The sequence below is a fragment of the Lontra canadensis genome, unplaced genomic scaffold, assembly GCF_010015895.1.
Source record: "Lontra canadensis isolate GAN:19392208 unplaced genomic scaffold, GSC_riverotter_1.0 scaffold80, whole genome shotgun sequence".
Lineage (NCBI taxonomy): Eukaryota > Metazoa > Chordata > Mammalia > Carnivora > Mustelidae > Lontra > Lontra canadensis.
Window position 1 is genome coordinate 1185418 of NW_022631074.1, and position 19221 is coordinate 1204638.

Below are 19221 nucleotides of genomic sequence, written 5' to 3' on the forward strand. Positions count from 1 at the left end.
GAAGGATGAACAAGAAAACATCCAGATCCCTTTCAGTTAGTACTTATTTTTTCAACTTTCTCCTATCCCTCCCCCAAATCTTTTCTAGGGGCTAACTGTGAGACCATATGAAGACATTAGTTATTGAACATTGCACTTACAGCATTAATAATCTTCTAAGCTATTAAGGTAGATTCAGTCCCATGGAAGATAAAACTCTCCTTTGAAAATTAAACTTTTATAGTGTTAAAACCATCCATGAAAAGTCCTCTAAAGCTTGTACTGCTACATATTTTCACAATAGAGGTAAGATTTTTTAAATGTACAAAATTAGATTAAATTTCATGATCTAGTTTACGTATAGGAAGTACAAATGAAGACTAAGCATTTAACTGTACTCCTTACACTGTGAAAATTACGTATGAAGTAGGCTTGGAAACTCAAGATCACAAAAGAATAAAAATGCAAATAGTTTAACCTGAGTGGGCCTTTACGTGTACACAGTAGGCAGAGTAATCTAGAGAAAATATAATGATCAAAAATTTCCTCATCCCTGCCAGAATAGGTGATCAGTGTAGTTACTCTTCCGTTTTCTGAGTTCTCTAAGTTGATTCATTAGACACTGTTTCTTAAGTCGAACACAATTTTATACCCTAAACCTCAACCTAGCACTGGGAGCCTGATACCCACAGATGTGGAAGTCAGGACTGGTTTCAAGGTGCAAATGTGCTAAGAATTAGGACAGAGTTACAGACACAAGCAGGAGAAGATCAGAAACTTTTCACTTTACATTATGACCACATCCTAAATCTCATTCAGGCAGACGTGGTTTTCATTTTACCTTATAAGTTAAAATAATGATAATATGTTAACATTATAATGCCTTACATAATATACATATTAAAAGCATGGATCTTCTTTAGATTCATCTCCTTTCCATGTCCTGAAACTTCTAAAGGAACTCTGTCAGCCAAGACATAAAGTGAAATTGTTCTTTCATCATAAATTAAAATTTACCCAAAGGATATATCATTTGCATTTTTACTCTTTTTCTTTCTTTTTTTTTTTTTTTAAAGTAACCTCTGTGTCCTACATGGGGCTTAAGTTCACAACCCCAAGATCATGAGGTGCATGCTCTACTGACTGAACCAGCTAGGAATCTCTGATATTTTTTAAATATGTGTCTTTTTTCATCTGATCTCTTTCTGGTAATAATATACTATTAGTAGTAGTGATAATAATAGATAATACTTATTGATTGCTTACTCTTGCCAAGAGTATATAATACTGCATCACCTGTATCCCAGTATTTTTCACTGGCCAGAGCTATACAAGGTTGCAAAGAAGAATAAGCTTTTTAAAGAAATTTCCTTTTGTTCAGCCATTCCCTTGGAAAACATCTGCATCAATCTGCAGAACTAACCATTAAGGACTATTGATTGGTTTAACTTTGTGTATAGTCAACAAGGAAGTTGATTGACTTCTAAGACACGTAGGTTAATGATTATCTGTGAAACAGGTAATACCCAATGTCATGATCTCAACCTGCGAATTAACATTCTGAAAGTTCGGATTCCCGAGTTAGTTATCAAGGAAATTATTATGTGTAGTGCCTCCTGAGAGGATTGTAGTTTTATTTATGACACTCAATTCACAAGCTTTATGTATTTGTTTAGAAAGTCCCCACAAAAAGTCATTAAAAATCCTATCCCTAAAAAGTTAAATGTGTCTACATTTATCTAGCCAACTTGTGTTAAATTACTACAAAGTACTGGGAGTTAAAATCTGTTATAAGCAGAAATTTAATATTCATGCAAAACAATTAAGCTTTTGCTGTCTGGAGCCTCTCTATAGCACAAGAAGAGCCATGCATCACTGTACAGAGTGTGAAGAATGTCTCCATGGTTCCTTGAAATTAGATACACTAAGTTAGCTTCCATGTATTGAGTTGGGGCCATTGTAGCAAGTGAAGAGATGTACCTCTTCTTATAGCAATATAGCAACTGCAATAATTTTAGGCCAGTAAACAGAGTCAGATTCAGATATCAAAGGTAGTCTAATCTCATCAGCAGATAAACACACTGACAGTTTGATTACTATAAGAATATTTTCACTGTGCTCACATCTTTCCAAGTGGAAATATAATAGTGATATTAAAATTGGAAACAAACTCCCTGGCCAAGAGTTCTATGTGATGGAAGCAAAACATGTTAATTTCTTGATAAGCTGAAAATGCGGGATAGAAATCCTTTTATTTACAGTTGAATCTGGACCATTTCAAAATGAAGAAGGAACTTAAATTTATAAATACTTTCAGAAATACCCACTAACTCAGAGTACGTCAAGCTATTCACAAAGTAATTAAAAGACCAAAGTGATGTACATCTTGATTTTTTGTGTTGTGAAACAATAGACAAATTTTATACTGAAAAATATTTTATTTTCAAAAGAGGACTCTTCTAAAACTCTACTACAATTTTTTATCATAATGAAGAGCCACATATTTTTGCAATGTCTTCTTTATGCTGAAATATTGAGATTTTGTACTGCTACATATTTTGTACTGCTACATATTTTCACAATAGCGCAAATAAATAAATAAATAAATAGCCCAAAAATAAATAAATAAATAGCCCCAAAAAGTTTGGGCTTATTTATTTAAATAATCCAGGACATGAATTTGAGGAATCTGGTTAGGATCCTAATCTAACTCTAATATTCTTTTTTTTTTTTTTTAAGATTTTATTTACTTGACAGAGAGAGAGATCACAAGTAGGCAGAGAGGCAAGCAGAGAGAAGGGGCAGCAGGCTCTCCACCAGGCAGAGAGCTAGATGTGGGGCTCGATCCCAGGACCCTGAGATCATGACCCAAGCTGAAGGCAGAGGCTTAACCCACTGACCCACCCAGGCACCCCTAACTCTAATATTTTTTGTATGGCAAGCATATCTGTGTAAGAACTACATACTTAAAAAAATCATTGAAAAGTGCAGAAAGGAAGTTTCATTAATTTTTTTCATAGTTTGGTTTAAAAAGTTTTAAAAGTCAAATGTTAAAACAAAAATAAAAAGAGATAAATGGTATGATCCATAAGTTTCTTACACTAAAGCCATTATAATTGAATCATTCTGTTCCCCTTCTTCCATTGAGATTATTATGACTCCATACTATGTAAGCAAGTGAGACTAATAGTAGCATTCATCCTCATAAGCATGCCATTAAGACAGAAGATGACAGTGGGAGCAAGAGAAGAAACAATACTATGCATAAATCACTCTGACCTAGAAGACTGAAGGAAACACAAAAATAAACTGTAAAAACAGGACTAGTAGCAGTCTCAAGAGATGTAACTGGGATGGGTCAGCTATCAGAAGCACATCAGAGTGGCATGGCTTTTAAAACAATTGTGTGTATATATAGGGGACATCTACGAAACATCTCAGAGGAGAAAAAAAAAAAACCTAGATATTAGTCTTTAGTAGGGCCACAAAAGTTTTCATTAGGCTTTCTACTAACCTCATAACTGAAAGAAACTATAAGAGTTCATTCCCACCCAGACTGATTCCATCTAAGTTATCCCATACTACCATTTTGGCAGCAAAATTGAACTGACCAGTGAACTACAGTATACAGTCATAATGATGATGTCAGATTTTAGGTGTTAGCCACTCTGGGATGTTTTTGCATGACCACAGGATATACTCATAATCTTATATATCTTTTCAGTCCTGTTCCAAACATTATTTTTTTAAAAGATTTTATTTATTTATTTGACAGAGAGATCACAAGTAGGCAGAGAGGCAGGCAGAAAGAGAGAGGGAAACAGGCTCCCTGCTAAGCAGAGAGCCCCATGCGGGACTCGATCTCAGGACTCTGGGATCATGACCTGAGCCAAAGGCAGAGGCTTTAACCCACTGAGCCACCCAGGCGACCCACCAAACATTATTTTATGAATGTTTTCTCAATGAACTTTTTTTTATTTTCTAAAAATTCATATTGTTTGCAAAAGTTGGCCTGGTAGAATAGATAGAAAAATCTACATCTCAAATAACTTTTCTAACTGGTGGATTTCAAAATCCACAATTAATTTGCTAAATGTATTAGTTGAAAATAATTACAAATAATTATCAAAGAGCTGTGGCAAAGAAATGATGCTCGCCTTTTGATGGTTTGGGGCAGGGGTCAGCAATTTTTTCTCTAAAAGACCAGATAGTAAATATTTTCAGCTTTGAAGCCCATATGGGTCTCTGCCTGCTATAGTCTGAATGTTTATTTTTCTCTAAAATTCATGTTTGCATTCTAATACTCAGTAGAGTGGTTTCAGGAGGTAGGGCCCTTGGGAGCTGATTAGTGCTGTTAGAAAACAAACCATAGAGAGCTTGCTATCCCCTTGTACTATGTGAGTATATGGAAGGAATCAGTGACCTGGAAGAGGGCCTTCACCGGACCATACTCTGATCTCAGACTTTCAGCCTTATAAACTATGAGAAATAAATTTATAAGCTACCCAGTCTGTGATATTTTATTATAGCAGCCCACATAAAGTAAGTAACTGACACAACTACTCAGCAATACCATTGTGTGCAAAAGAAGCCATAGACAACATGACTTTTCCAAAAAAAATTTTTTATAAAAACAAGCAGCAGGCCAGGTTTGGCCAATTGTCCTTAGTTTGCCCACCCATAATTTAAGAAAAGCTGAAAATAAAATAATAATTTAACTATGTTTCTAAGTCAAATTTACAAATGGCAAATTTATCCTCTACATAGTATGTTGCTTTCTTTCTAATAACAATATGGTAACTATTCCACTGAAATATTTTAAGTTCAATGTCTAATGATTTCTTTTAAGTTTTTCTTAATTAAAACATAGATATATAGCCCAAAATAAAAATCTATAATATTTGGTAAAACTGTGCTGATGTAAAGTGAAAAGATACACAAAGATTAAAGTGTTTAGGAATTAAACATATAGTATAAGTTGTATACTAATGTTCAGGTATATACTAATGTTCAGGTATAGCCATACATATTATTACCCTAGCTGGAAGCTACTTAGAATGAAGATGTTGTTCTTGAAAATGTCACTGTAGGTATATTTGTTCACCAGAATATGTGTTAGTTATTTAAACCTTTTCCAATTCTGTGAACTAGCTCATGCTCTGATGTTGCCATTGACGTCAGAATGTCAGAAGTATATAAAGGTCTAGTAGCCTTTTTCTCAGATCATAAATTGCAATCTACTTACTAATTTCTAAATGATTGTAAATTAAAAGAATTCTCATTCAGGATAATAATCTTTTTTTTAATTTCATTTAGACATTTAATGGCATAAAAATAATCTTTATTTTTATTTCTGTTTTTAAGGGAACTACCCTTCACTCTTTTGAGGGGCAGAATATTTCATTGTGTGTCAGAATTTTCCGGTGCTCCACAGTAAATGGAAATTGTCATTCAATTAATAAAAAGTGTAAAGAAGCATAAAATTGTAAAAGTTACCACCTAATGCATGATTCTCCTGGTTTATTTTAGTGTTCTCTGGTGAAATTCAGAATGATGAGCCCCTTATTTTCCTCATGTCACTTTTAGAGTCTTTTGTTGGTATTTTATTCTCTGTAAAATTTTTCCTGGTTATTCATTTTCATCAGCTAAAGTTGGATAGAAAATGCATTCTTCCTCTAACTTCTGATGATGTAGTTCTCTGCTTATGCAGCACTGTCACTTTTCTTTATAGTATCTGTAGGTAATGAAAGCAGTTTTGTAAATGTGTCTTGAAGGGGAGCAGAATATGCCACCCCAAATATGCCGTAGTAGCATATGGATTATTTTGAGCTGATGGCAATCAAATCCCAGCCAACTCAAGAAAAACTTTTACCTCTTCCTTAACTACCTAAAAGAATTTATATAGGGGACCTACACCAGAAAAAAAAAAAAGAGAGATGTGATTATTAGAGATAACTTTTTTATCTGGAATACCTATCTGCCTGGCAAGGCAAACTTTTTATTACCAAACATTGCTCTCCTCCCCTCTGAAGCAGCAGGCCTATATCCCATTCCTTAGCTCAGGATGGCATATAAGTTTTAATTGTCTGACTTGCCCTTGGGCTTTATATATTTATGGGGCTCCCATATGTACAAAGTTTGTTTAATTCCCATTGATCTGTTTTAAGTCAGTTTAATTATAAGACCAGACAAAGAACCTAGAAGGGAAGAAGGGAAATTTTTTCTATGCCTACAATCTCTTGAATTGAAGGTTCCCTCCTGAAAGTAGGAAATTTATAGTTTTGTAATTCTCAGACTTTTCTAAAGGCTTAGGTCAGTATAGTTGGGGATCAGTAGGGTAGCTACCCATTGGCAAAGAGAGCTCTTTAAATTTTATTTTCTTGAATAACCTTACATAGGAAAAGCATAGAGGTGTCCATATGTAGAATGAATGCATGCGTTCTAAACAAGTTGAGTTTGTTCCAAATTCCATTTGTCATTAACTTCTCTAGAAAAATTGAAGATGTTTCAGCCAGATTGTTTGTATTAAAAAGGAATTGTTATAATGATATCCTGAATGATAATATATATTAAGATGAATTGCAGTTTTATACTAGCAAAGAGTTTCAGACCCAGTTTAACAGCTTAAGTTTTAATTCACAACATTTTTAGTAGTTGCTCAATTCTAGTTTATCCCTGTGTCCTATTGGCCATCACAGTTTCCCTCAAAACTATGGAATTTTCTCAGGTTTGAGGAACTCTTGATTTCTTCTGTGAATTATCGTAACCTCTGATACCCTCATTTGCTTCCTGCTTGGGTGTTCTTGGAACTTGAAGATTCACAAAGCAATATCCAAACTTTATCATTAAATTTGTCTCCTATAATTTGCTCTAAAAGTTTTTTAGCCCAGAAAATAATTGTGTTAATAAAAAGGAAAAGAAAAAAACCTTCAAAAATACTCAAATTAATTATTTAAGTTATGTAGGGTCAGTCACAAATTGATATTACATTTAAAAAGCTCTTTTTAAAAATTCCATTAAACTGAATACTTCAGAGACATGGAAACTTAAACTCTCTTGCAGCTAGAGTCCTGATATGGTTCATGTTCTACTAGTTAGTTGATTGACATGTTGGCTGGAAGAGCTAGATATCACACAAATAAAAACCCATTCCTCTCAGGATGAATTCTTTATTCTAAAATCTTAGAACATTTTCTATAATATTTTAATATCCAGTAAGAATTAAAGTAGGATTATACATATCTAGAGACAGAGAATATTTTATTGTTTTAAAGATTTTATTTATTTATTTGAGACAGAGAGAGAGAGAGAGCATGCACAAGCAGGGGGAGGGATAAATGGAGAGGGACAAGCAGACTCCCAACTGAGCAGGGAGCCTGATGTGGGACTCAATCCCGGGACCTGGAGATCATGACCTGAGCCAAAGATGCTTAACCCACTTATTCACCCAGTCACCACAAGACTGAGAATTTAATTCTAATTTCTAAACAGTATGGTTCAAAGATAGAGATAGTTATTGGAATCAAACAAAGTATATATATTTTAACATTTCACATATTCCCTTCAAATTTGTGTTCACATCATATTTAGTGGTAATTACCTTCTAATATTTGTATATGAGAGCATTTTCTATTGACTTTCAGTTAATTTCAAGCTATTCAAATTTAAAAATATTCAGCTTTTATAAATATAAAGACAACTTTTACTAATGCACTTAATTTTGCCATAACATCAGACTTATGCTCAACCCACAGATATTGATTTAAAAATATTTTGCTGTTTGCTTGAATTTTATTAATATTTTTGATTTTAATACATCATAAAGATTAAGAAATTCCAATATAACAGCAGTAATTCAGATATTTAGCAGAAATTTCTCTCTAAAAGAATTCTATTTATAAGTATTTGCAGAATTTTCAAATTAAAAAGATGCCTTGATGTACATTTTACAACAGAGAAAAACTCATGATGAATAATATTGGTTCACTATAATACTTAACTGAAAATAATTAGAATTGATTATAAAATGATAACTTACAAGAAATTCCACTGGTTCCAAGCTGTAAATGTGTAAGCAGAAATACACATGGAATCATTTCAGACATTCTATCAGACACTGTAACAAAAGCTAAATGTGAACCTATAATTTTTTAAGTCAATGCTTAATGAAATTATTGTGTTGATTAATTATATATATTATTAAACATACTGACTCTATATATTTTATATATATTTTATAGACATATGTATTTTTATAGACATTTAGACTATTTTATAGACTATTTTTATAGACTTTTTTTAAAACATGGAATATAAAAGTGTTCCTACAACATGCATTCATTCATTTACTCAACAATATACTTGTGAATTTGCAATTATTAAGATTTTTAATGTATTATTATGGATAAAAATATTTAGAATAAACACACACACATAATAGTCACTCTATAGATTATCACACAAGGGGGAAAGGTACAAGTAAATACACGAAAATCATATACTTATAGTAAGTGCTCTAATAGAGCAAAATTTGACTCAAATGTATCTAAAAATGCAACCTTAAAGCCCCTTCCAATCAACACAATGTAATTTTACTTAAAGTAAGTATTTATGTTTAGGAAAAAAAAAAGAAAAACATGGGCGGCTGAGTGGCTCAATTGGTTGTGTCTGCTTCAGCCCAGGTCATGATCCCAGGGATCTGGGATCCAGCCCCTCATTGGGCTCCCTGCTCATCAGAGAGTCTGCTTTTCCCTCTACCTGTGCCTCTCCCTCCTGCTTGTGCACTTTCTCTCTCACTCACATAAATAAATAAAATCTTTAATTTAAAAAAATGACAGGCTTGGGCTCCTGGGTGGCTCAGTGGGTTAAAGCCTCTGCCTTCGGCTCAGGTCATGATCTCAGGGTCTTGGGATCAAGCCCTGCATCGGGCTCTCTGCTCAGCAGGGGGCCTGCTTCCCTCTCTCTCTCTCAGCCTGCCTCTCTGCCTACTTGTGATCTCTCTCTGTCAAATAAATAAAATCTTAAAAAAAAAAAAATGGCAGGCTTATATCATTGTAATTATCATTTCAAAACTTGACTCTCTACAGTGTTATACTTAATCTTTCTACACATCATTATACCATGTTCTAAGATTTTTTTTCTATTATCCAAGTTTTGTGATTTTAATGTGTTTAACTGCGCAGTTTTTCTTCCCTATATATATCAAATTCAGAGAGAAGCAGATAATAAATGAAATATCTCAGACTAATAGGAAAGGGCACTTCAGTGCAGTCCTAAAACGAGATCCAACACCCGTCATACACACACACACACACACACACACACACACATTTATATACTTACACTACACATACACATATGCATTAAAGCCTTCTCTTTGAAGGAACTTAACTGCTCTGCATACATGGTTCATCTTGAATAAGCATTAAAAAATAGATTCAATGTGAGAACAAATGAGTAAATATTCAATAAAAACAGTTACTATATGTAATCAAAGTGTGTATGTGAAACAGTGGCTCTTTTTTGAAGGAGAAATTCTAGAATCAAGCTTAGTCAAAATATGAAATACTTTGAAAATCATAAAAATTACCTATGCAAGTTCTCTGTGCCATATGACCAAAGTGGAACTTTATAAAAGATTAGAGTGATAGCAGTATACAAGGTAGATTGAAATCAGAAGTAATGTTGTAATCAGACTGCTTATCCCAAGGCATAATATTCTAAACGATTAAGTAAGACTCAAAAGAAACAATGAAATGGAGAAGGATTGGTATGTACCAAATAAGTGGGTACATGCTAAGGTTTTTGGTGAACATTTGGTCAAAAATTTAAATCCATGCACTTAAAAACTTTGTTTCTTGTATCGTTTTCTTGTATAGTTGATTTATTTCAATGCACAATATAAATTTATAAATCAAGGAAGGTCATCCTGGGCACTATTGACATTCTGAGCTGGGTGCCAGCAGTGCTTCCTGATTTGTGACAATGAAAAATGTCTCTAGACATTGCCAAATGTCCCCTTGGGAACAAAATTTTTCCCATTTAAGAATCTTGCTATACACTAAATTTTTTTCTATTTTTTTTTTAATTTTAATACTTAAACTATCCATAATCCCTGTTCACCAACTCTCTCAAATGTCTAGTGGCTTCTCAAAACACATATCTGTTTTTCTCACTCAGAGATATATTTGCCAATGGGATTTGGCTGATCCTGGGGGAACTTGACTGGACCCAGTCAGCCTGACTCTGGACTATATCTCAAGCTCAAGTATGCTTCTTGGAAGTGTTTTATATTAGAGTCTAGATTTAAGGGGCAGACATGGTGTATGTTTTTCTCATGATAATGTCAGGAGCCCAGCAAGACAGCCCAAATATGTATGCACATTTGAAGCTTTCACTTACGTTGAGTCCTCTAACATCTAATTGGCAAAAATCAAGTCATGTAGCTAAGACCTAGGGAAGAGCAGGGATATCATTCTTCCTACCATATAGCCATGGGAAAGGTATGGAGTAAAGACTTGGAACCAGCATTTAATCTGTTACATCTACCACCTAATGAAATAATATGTAAGGCTCTATTGTAGATTTAAACCAATTAATTCACTTACTTCTATAATATTACATCACTGTATACAATTATTTAAATAGCTGTATTAATATATATTTATATATAGAACATATATGTGTACATATATCCAACACTAAATTGAGAGCTTTTTGGTGCCTAGTCCACTGCTAGACACTTATATGTTTGAACAATAAATATGGGGAACCTGGGTGGCTCAGTGGGTCAAGTGTCCAACTCTTGATTTAGGCTCAGGTCATGAACTCAGAATTGTGGGATCAAGTCCTATATCAGACTTTGTGCTCAACACAGAGTCTGCTTATCCTTCTCTCTCTGCTTCTTCCACCACTCACTCTCTCTCAAATAAACAAACAAATAAATAAATAAAACCTTAAAAAAAAGAATAAATATATGAGGAAGATAATCATCACCATTATTTGAAAGTTTATATTTTTAAATTGTAAGTAAGACATTTTAAGACATTGAGTAAATAGCATTGTATATATAATATTAAATGACATTATATTAAAAAGAATCATGTTGAATTTTTTTTTTTTTTAAAGATTTTATTTATTTATTTATTTGACAGAGAGAGATCACAAGTAGGCAGAGAGGCAGGCAGAGAGAGAGGGGGAAGCAGGCTCCCCGCTGAGCAAAGAGCCAGATGTGGGGCTCGATCCCAGGACCCTGAGATCATGACCTGAGCTGAAGGCAGAGGCCTTAACCCACTGAGCCACCCAGGCGCCCCCATGTTGAATATTTTTAATAACAAAAAATCATAAAATAACAAGCCATTCTGTAATTTGTGAAGAATCATGTTGTACGTGAAATGTACTAATAATACTTACTGCTACTTGGTAAGATATTGATTCTAATAATTACCTTGCTGAGATCCTTGCTTTCACCATTTTCACTTACCTTAGTAAATTAAACCTTCTTTTATAGATATCATTAAATAAATAGAAAAGAAGTAAATAATCTTTACAATTTCTCTACAAGTAGAATTGACTTATGTCAATTTGACTTATGTGTACTACTTGCATGACTCATTATTGCTCACAAAATCTAGTTTCTCTGTTCTTCTTATACCTCTATTGTCTCTTTTCTTAATAATTCTATAATTGTCCAACTGTTTGGAAATCAAAAACAAGTGTTGGAATGACACCACAGCATGATTTTATATAATGAGTAAAGATAGTATTCAAATACAATGTCATTTCCCTTTGAAAAGAGAATTTGAATTTGAAAAAGTGTCTAACAAACTGAAGTAACAAGTACTCTATTTTACTTCATTAGATAAGTCAAAAAGGTAACCAACAAATCTAAGCATTAATGTAGTAGAATTTGTAACTGAAAACTAACAAATAACTGTAGGTATTTAATCATTTGTTCTTTCCCTGTGGTTATGTTCAATAATATATTGGGTTCACAAACTTAAATATACTGGGTACTTCATGTTTTGCTTTATATAAATAAGCTTGCAGTCAGTTCCCAGCAATAAAAATAATACTATATATTACAGACTATGTTTTTAAAATGTTAGATACTATTTAGAAAAGATTCACATTCCTTCTGGAAAAAAAGATCAGTTTATTTTAGAAGACTTGAGAAAATTGCCACAATAAAATATGAATATAAACACATACTTTTAGTCATATAGGGGTCTAACAGAAAAAAAGAGACAAAGACAAAGAGGCAGAGACAGAGATGTCTCTTAGGCTATATTTATTCATCACAAAGACCACAGCTTTTTAAAATCCATAAGGACTATGGGCAAAAAGAAACAACTGTAATTTATCAGTTCTTATTACATACCAACCATATTGTTCTTCTAATACATATAGTCCTCACAATAACTCTTTGAGGTAGGTTTTATAATGGCTGGTTTGTGTGTTTAGTTTTATATAAGAAATGGAAATTAAAAAAAAAAGAAATGGGGCACAAAAAAGTAAAATGGCTTATTTTCCAAGTCAATAAAAAATAGTTTAAACTCTGGTGTCCAAGTTAGTTTGTCTCCAATGCAAATAATTATTTTTCCTATACCATGTTTCCTTTCCCTATACTGTGAGTTATTTTCTACTTGGAATTGTTTTATATCCAACAATCTCTTATCTGTACTTTCCTTAGAGAGTAGGTCTCATTTACAATTCCACATGCTCTATTGCCTGCCATTGATCTAATTCTTTGACTTGAACCCCGAAAAATATTCTTGAATCTGTGTTGTTACCAGATTGCAAACCAAATCCAAACAGATGTACATCCCACATAGATTCAGCCATCTTTTCTATGAACTCTAGTAGGAACAACTTTTAACTAAAAAAAAAAAAAAAAAAAAAAAATTCTTTTTTAAAACACCTACATCATTGACTGGAAGGCCTCCAGTAAGGAATATACCATAGAACCAATACACAGAAATTTAGTTTTTACCAACACAATTACCTTTCTAATGAAAACTCCTCTCCTGAAACTTCCTTCTTATATCCTGTACCCTTTAAGTCTCAGATATTAGATGCCCTTTCTCAGTTTGCCATCCATTTTCTTTTATTTAGTGCACCTAATAACTATATATTTTTTAATTATATGTTCAATAAGGGGTGTTGTGCACATACATACACACATAAAACTATAAGTTGGATGTAACTGGTTATTATAAATATTATTATAAATAGAAAGTATTTTTCTTATTGTCACAATTTTATATTAATTAAGGTTACCCTGATCTACTAGTAAAACACATACACAAATGCTTAGAAATCCTGCCATTCTCTTGATTCTATTGACCTATGGCCTTTCTCAGATTGTGAAAAATAAGAATCAAGTAACTTCTTGGATATATAATCAAACATGTTTCAAAAATCTTCTTTATCTGGCTATAGGGTAGTATTTCTTTAAAAAATAAAAATTAAATTGGGGCACCTGGGTGGCTCAGTGGGTTAAAGCCTCTGCCTTCAGCTCAGGTCATGATCCCAGGGTCCTGGGATTGAGCTCCGCATCGGGCTCCCTGCTCAGCAAGGGAGCCTGCTTCCTCCTCTCTCTCTCTCTCTCTCTGCCTGCCTCTCTGCCTACTTGTGATCTCTGTCAAATAAATAAATAAATAATCTTTTTAAAAATAAATAAATAAATAAATAAATAAATAATAATAATAAAAATTAAATCAAATTTCTATGTTAATTTCACTAATAGAAATAATTTCCTTGTGGAGAAGTAAAAATAAAAATAAACTATTGGGACTACATCAAAATAAAAAGCTTGCCCAGCAAAACAGTCTACAATGCTATAACACAGTTTACCCAATGGGAGAGATATTTGCAAATGCCATGACGAGTAGTTAGTCTCCAAAATATGTAACAAACTTATACAACTCAACACATGTATAAAAACAAATAACCCAATTAAAAACTGCCAGAAGACATGAACAGACATTTCTCAGAAGAAGTCATACAGATAGCCAACAGACACATGAAAATATGCTCAACATCACTTATTATCAGAGCAATGCAAATCAAAGCTATAATGAGATATCACCTTATACCCGTCAGAAATCAAAAACACAACAAACAAGTGCTTGCAAGGATGTGGAGAAAGGGAACCCCTATGAACTGTTGGTGAGACTACAAACTGGTACAGCCACTGTGGAAAACAAATATGCATGTTCCTCAAAAAGTTAAATAGAACTACCCTATGATCAAATTGAACTACTGGGTATTTACCCCCAAAATATAAAAACAATAATTCAAAGGGATGCATGCACCCCAATGTTTACAGCAGCATTATTTAGGATAGCCAAATTATGGAAGCAGCCCAAATGTCCATCAGCTAAGGAATGGATAAAAAATGTGGTGTATATATCCAATGGAATATTATTCAGCCATTAAAAAAAAAGAATGAAATATTGCCATTTCAACAACATGGATGGAGCTGGACAGTATAATGTTAAGCAAAATAAGTCAGAGAAAGACAAATACCATATGATTTCACTCATATTTGGAATTTAAGAAACAAAACAAATGAGCAAAAGAAATAAAAAAGAGGGAGAGAGACTAATCAAGAGACAGACTCTTAACTATAGCAAGCAAACTTATGGTTACCAGAGAGGAGGTCAGGGGATGGATGAAACAGGTGACAAGGATTAAGGAGTGCACTTGTTGTGATGAGCACTTGATGATATATGGATATATTATATATATGGAACAATATATATCTATATATCTATATCTCTATATATGGAACTAGATATGTATATGTCAATCATTGTATTATACACCTGACATTAATATAACTCAGTATGTTAACTATATTGGAATTAAAACAAAAACTTAATAAATTAAAAGAATAATAATTTCCATGTGGAAACACTCTAGGGAATATGTCTAGGGTCTAGGCAAAGATGATGTAATCATATTTTTCCACAAGGAAGTAAATCCTTTTAGGAGGATTCCATTAGGAGTACATGAGTTGGGGGATTAATTTTCCAGGTCTTTCCTCTCCATGACATTCTAAGGAAATCCTTTTTGTTTCAACAGCTTGGTACACCATGTAAAGTACCCAAGAGTCATTGTCTACTTGAGCTACATTAGCCCCAAATGGCAGTTATATTCATGAGCTCTTAGCCTGCAGATTTCTCTTAGTTCTGTTCTTATTTTACAGAATTATATATCCAAAAACCTCTTTCAAGAATGATGACAAACATATTCAAAATAAGTAAAAATATTTATCACCAACTGAACTACACTAAAGAATTGCTAATGTATGTACTACAATGAGAATTAAAAATAACCCCCAAAAAGAAGGTGTGAAAAGTTAGTCATTAAGAATAACAAAGAGGGGTGACTGGGTGGCTCAGTCAGTTAAGTTTCTGCCTTCGGCTTAGGTCATGATCTCAGGGTCCTGGGAAGAAGCCCCACATCAGGCTCCCTGCTCAGCAGGGAGTCTGCTTCTCCCTCTCTCTGTCCCTCTCCCCACTTGTTCTCATTCTCTCTATCTCTCAAATAAATAAATAAAATATTTTTTTAAGAAAAGAATAACAATAAGTAAGACAAAACCAGATAAAATGTTTCAATGAAAATTAATAATGTTAATAATTGGGATGAAAAAAGAATGCAAGACTAAAACACTGAAAAAATAGCATATAACTCAGAAGATTTATGTACTTTTATGAGATAAAATTAAGCAACTGAAGTTATTAATGGAACTGTTATTAATGTAACTCTGGATGGTAAGATCTTTAGTGTAACTAATTTATAAAGGAAATTAAGCAAGCAGGATTTAGAGTAGTATATTATTTTCAAACCAGAAGTTAGATAACAGATAAATAAAAAATTTAAAGCAAAAAATTACTAAAAATAAGGAGCAAGCAAAAGTCCAAGAATAGCCAAAAGAATATTGAAAAGGAACAAAGTCAGAGGACTGATACAATAAATTTCAAAGCTTTTTAAAAAGCAAAGGTAGTCAAAACAATGGCATTAGTGAAAGAATAGATAAATCAATGAAACAGAGAACCCAGAAATACACACAAATAAATATAGTCCATTGATCTTTGATAAAAGAGTAAAAACAGTAAAACAGAGAAAAGAATATTTTTTTCAAAAAATGGTGCTGAAACAATTGAAAATTCACATGCAAAAAAAAATGAATCTAGACAGAATCTTACAACATTCACAAAAATTAACTCAAAATGTGTCCTACTTGTAAGTTTAAAAAATAAAACTATTAAACTCTTAAAAGATAACATAAAATCTATTTGATCTTAGGGATCGTGATGACTTTTTAGATACAGCACCAAAGGCAGGATCTGTGAAATAAATAATTTTAATTTTATTAAAATTAAAAACTTTTGTTCTATAAAAGACACTGAGTGGGAATGAGTATGAGAAGAAAAGCCACACATTAGGAGAAAAATATCTGGAAAAAAAAAAGTGTGTGGTAAAGGACTATGATAAAAAATATGCAAAGAACTCTTGGGGCACCAGGTGGCTCAGTCAGTTGAGCATCAGATTCTTGGTTTCAGCCCAGGTCTTGGAAATGAGCCTTGTACACTTAGTGCAGTCTGCTTGCCATTCTCCTTGCCTCTCTGGTCCTTCTCCTGCATGAGCACGCTCTCTCTCTCAAATAAATAAAATATTATATATATATATATATATATATATATATATACACACACACATATATACATATATATATATTTTAAAGAACTCTTAAAGAACTCTTAAAACTCAATAGTAAGAATATATATATACATATAATATATATGTATATATATATATTTAAAGAACTCTTAAAACTCAATAGTAAGAAAAATGAACATTATTAAAAAATGGGCAAAAGACCTGAACAGACACCTCATCAAGAGATATACAGTTAGAAGGTAAGCATATGAAAAGATGTTCCATTATATAACATCAGGGAATCACAAATTTAAATCGCCACTACACACTTATCAGAAAGGCCAGAATCTGGAATACTGACAAAACTAAATGTTGACAAACATGGAGCAACAGGAACTCCTTATTCATCACCAGTGGGAATGCAAAATGTTATAGCCATTTGGAAGAAGTTTAGCAGTTTCCTACAAAACAAACATAGTTTTACCATACAACCCAGAAATTGTGTTTCTTGATATTTACCCAAAGGAGCTGAAAACATGTCTACACAAAAAACTGCAAACAGATGTTCATAGTAGCTTAAGAAGCAATATAGATGTCCTTTAATACATGACCAGGTAAACTGTGATACATTCAGTCAATGGAATAATGGAATAAATTATTCAGTCAATGGAATAATATTCAGGGCTAAAAAGAAAGGAGCTATTAAGCTATGAAAAGATATCACAGAAATGTAAAGGTATATCACTAAGCAAAAGAAGCCACTCTAAAAAGGCTATATGTTCTATGATTCTAACTAACATTTTTGGAAAAGGAAGAACTATGGAATAGTAGAAATGTCAGTAGTTACTAGGGGTTATGGTGGAAAGAAGGGTAAATAGGCAAAGCACAGAAGATTTGTAGGTCAGTGAAAGTACTCTGTATGATATCCTAATGGTAGATACATGTCATTATACATTTGTCCAAACCCATGTAATGTGTAACACCAAGAGTGAAACTTTGATATATATTACAGACTCTGAGTGATAATGACATCTCAATGTAGATTCATCAGTTGTAACAAATGTACCACTCTGGAGGGGAAGTTGATAGTAGGAAAGACACTACAGAGGGAGGGGACAGGGAATGTATGGAACTCTCCATAGTTTTAGCTCAATATTTCTTTGAATCTAAGACTAATCTAAAAATAGTATGTCAAAAAATAAAATAAAAAAGAGCATAAAGGGGAGAAAGGAACATAGAAAAAGCAGGAGAAGGAGAAAGTAAAAAGAGATTCTTTAAAAATCTAAATGACTAATAAATCAAAATAAATGTAAAGCTATAGAATTTATCAATTAAGGCAGAAAACATAAGAATAAAATAAAAAATAAATCCATTAAATAATATTTGAAAGAGGCTCGCCCAAATTCTGAGATACTAATAATAAATGGTAGGGGCGCCTGGGTGGCTCAGTGGGTTAAAGCCTCTGCCTTCGGCTTGGGTCGTGGTCCCGGGATCCTGGGATCGAGCTCCGCATCTGGCTCTCTGCTCAGCGGGGAGCCTGCTTCCTCCTCTCTCTGCCTGCCTCTCTGCCTGCTTGTGATCTCTGTCTGTCAAATAAGTTAAAATAATAAAAATAATAATAATAATAATAATAAATGGTAAAACATTGAAAGCTTTAGGAAGAAAGATAAAATTTTAAACACACCAGGGTGTGTTAAAAAATAGATTTAAATTAAAGATATTGTATTATTTTCCTACACTGTGTAACAAATTACCATAAACTTAAAACTTGCTTAAAAACACAATTTATCATCTTACAATTTTTTACAGATCAGGAGTTTGGGCCCTCCTTCTTTGGATCTAATCAGAATACCTTTTAATGTCATGTAGGATAGTGATCTCAGCAGAATTTTATGCTTATCTGAGTTTTATTTTATTATCTGAGTTTTGTGCTTTTCTTCTAAACTCCTATGGTTTGGGGTAGAATTTATTTATGTATTTAATTAATTGATTACTAATTAATTAATTTGTAGCTATAGAATTGATGGTAGCTAGCTCTCTGAAAGACAGCAATGAAGAGAGATGAAGTGTGTTTTTCAGGTCTTATACCTTTAGAACCTCTTTATTTAATAAAAAAATTATGTTTGAGTATAGTTGACAGTCATGTTACATTAGTTTCAGGTATCTAACATAGTGATTCAACTCTGTTCACAGCAAGAATAGGTACTGTTTGCCGTTTGTACACAATAGTACAACACTATTACATTATCATTGACTCTATTCCCTATGCTTTGCCTTTTATTCCCATAACTTATTCACTCCATAACTGAAATCCTGTTTCTCTTAATTCCTTTTACCTATTTTGCCTATCCTCCTATTCCCTGGCAAGAAATAACAAGTGTTGACAAGGATGCACAAAAAAGGGAACGCTTGTGTGTTGTTGCAAGTAATATAAATTAGTATAGCTACTGTGGAAAACAGTATGATGTCTCTTCAAAACATTAAAAGTAGAAATATAATATGCTCCAGTAATCCTACTACTGGGTATTTACCTGAAGAAAATGAAAACACTAATTTAAAAAATGCATGTATGCA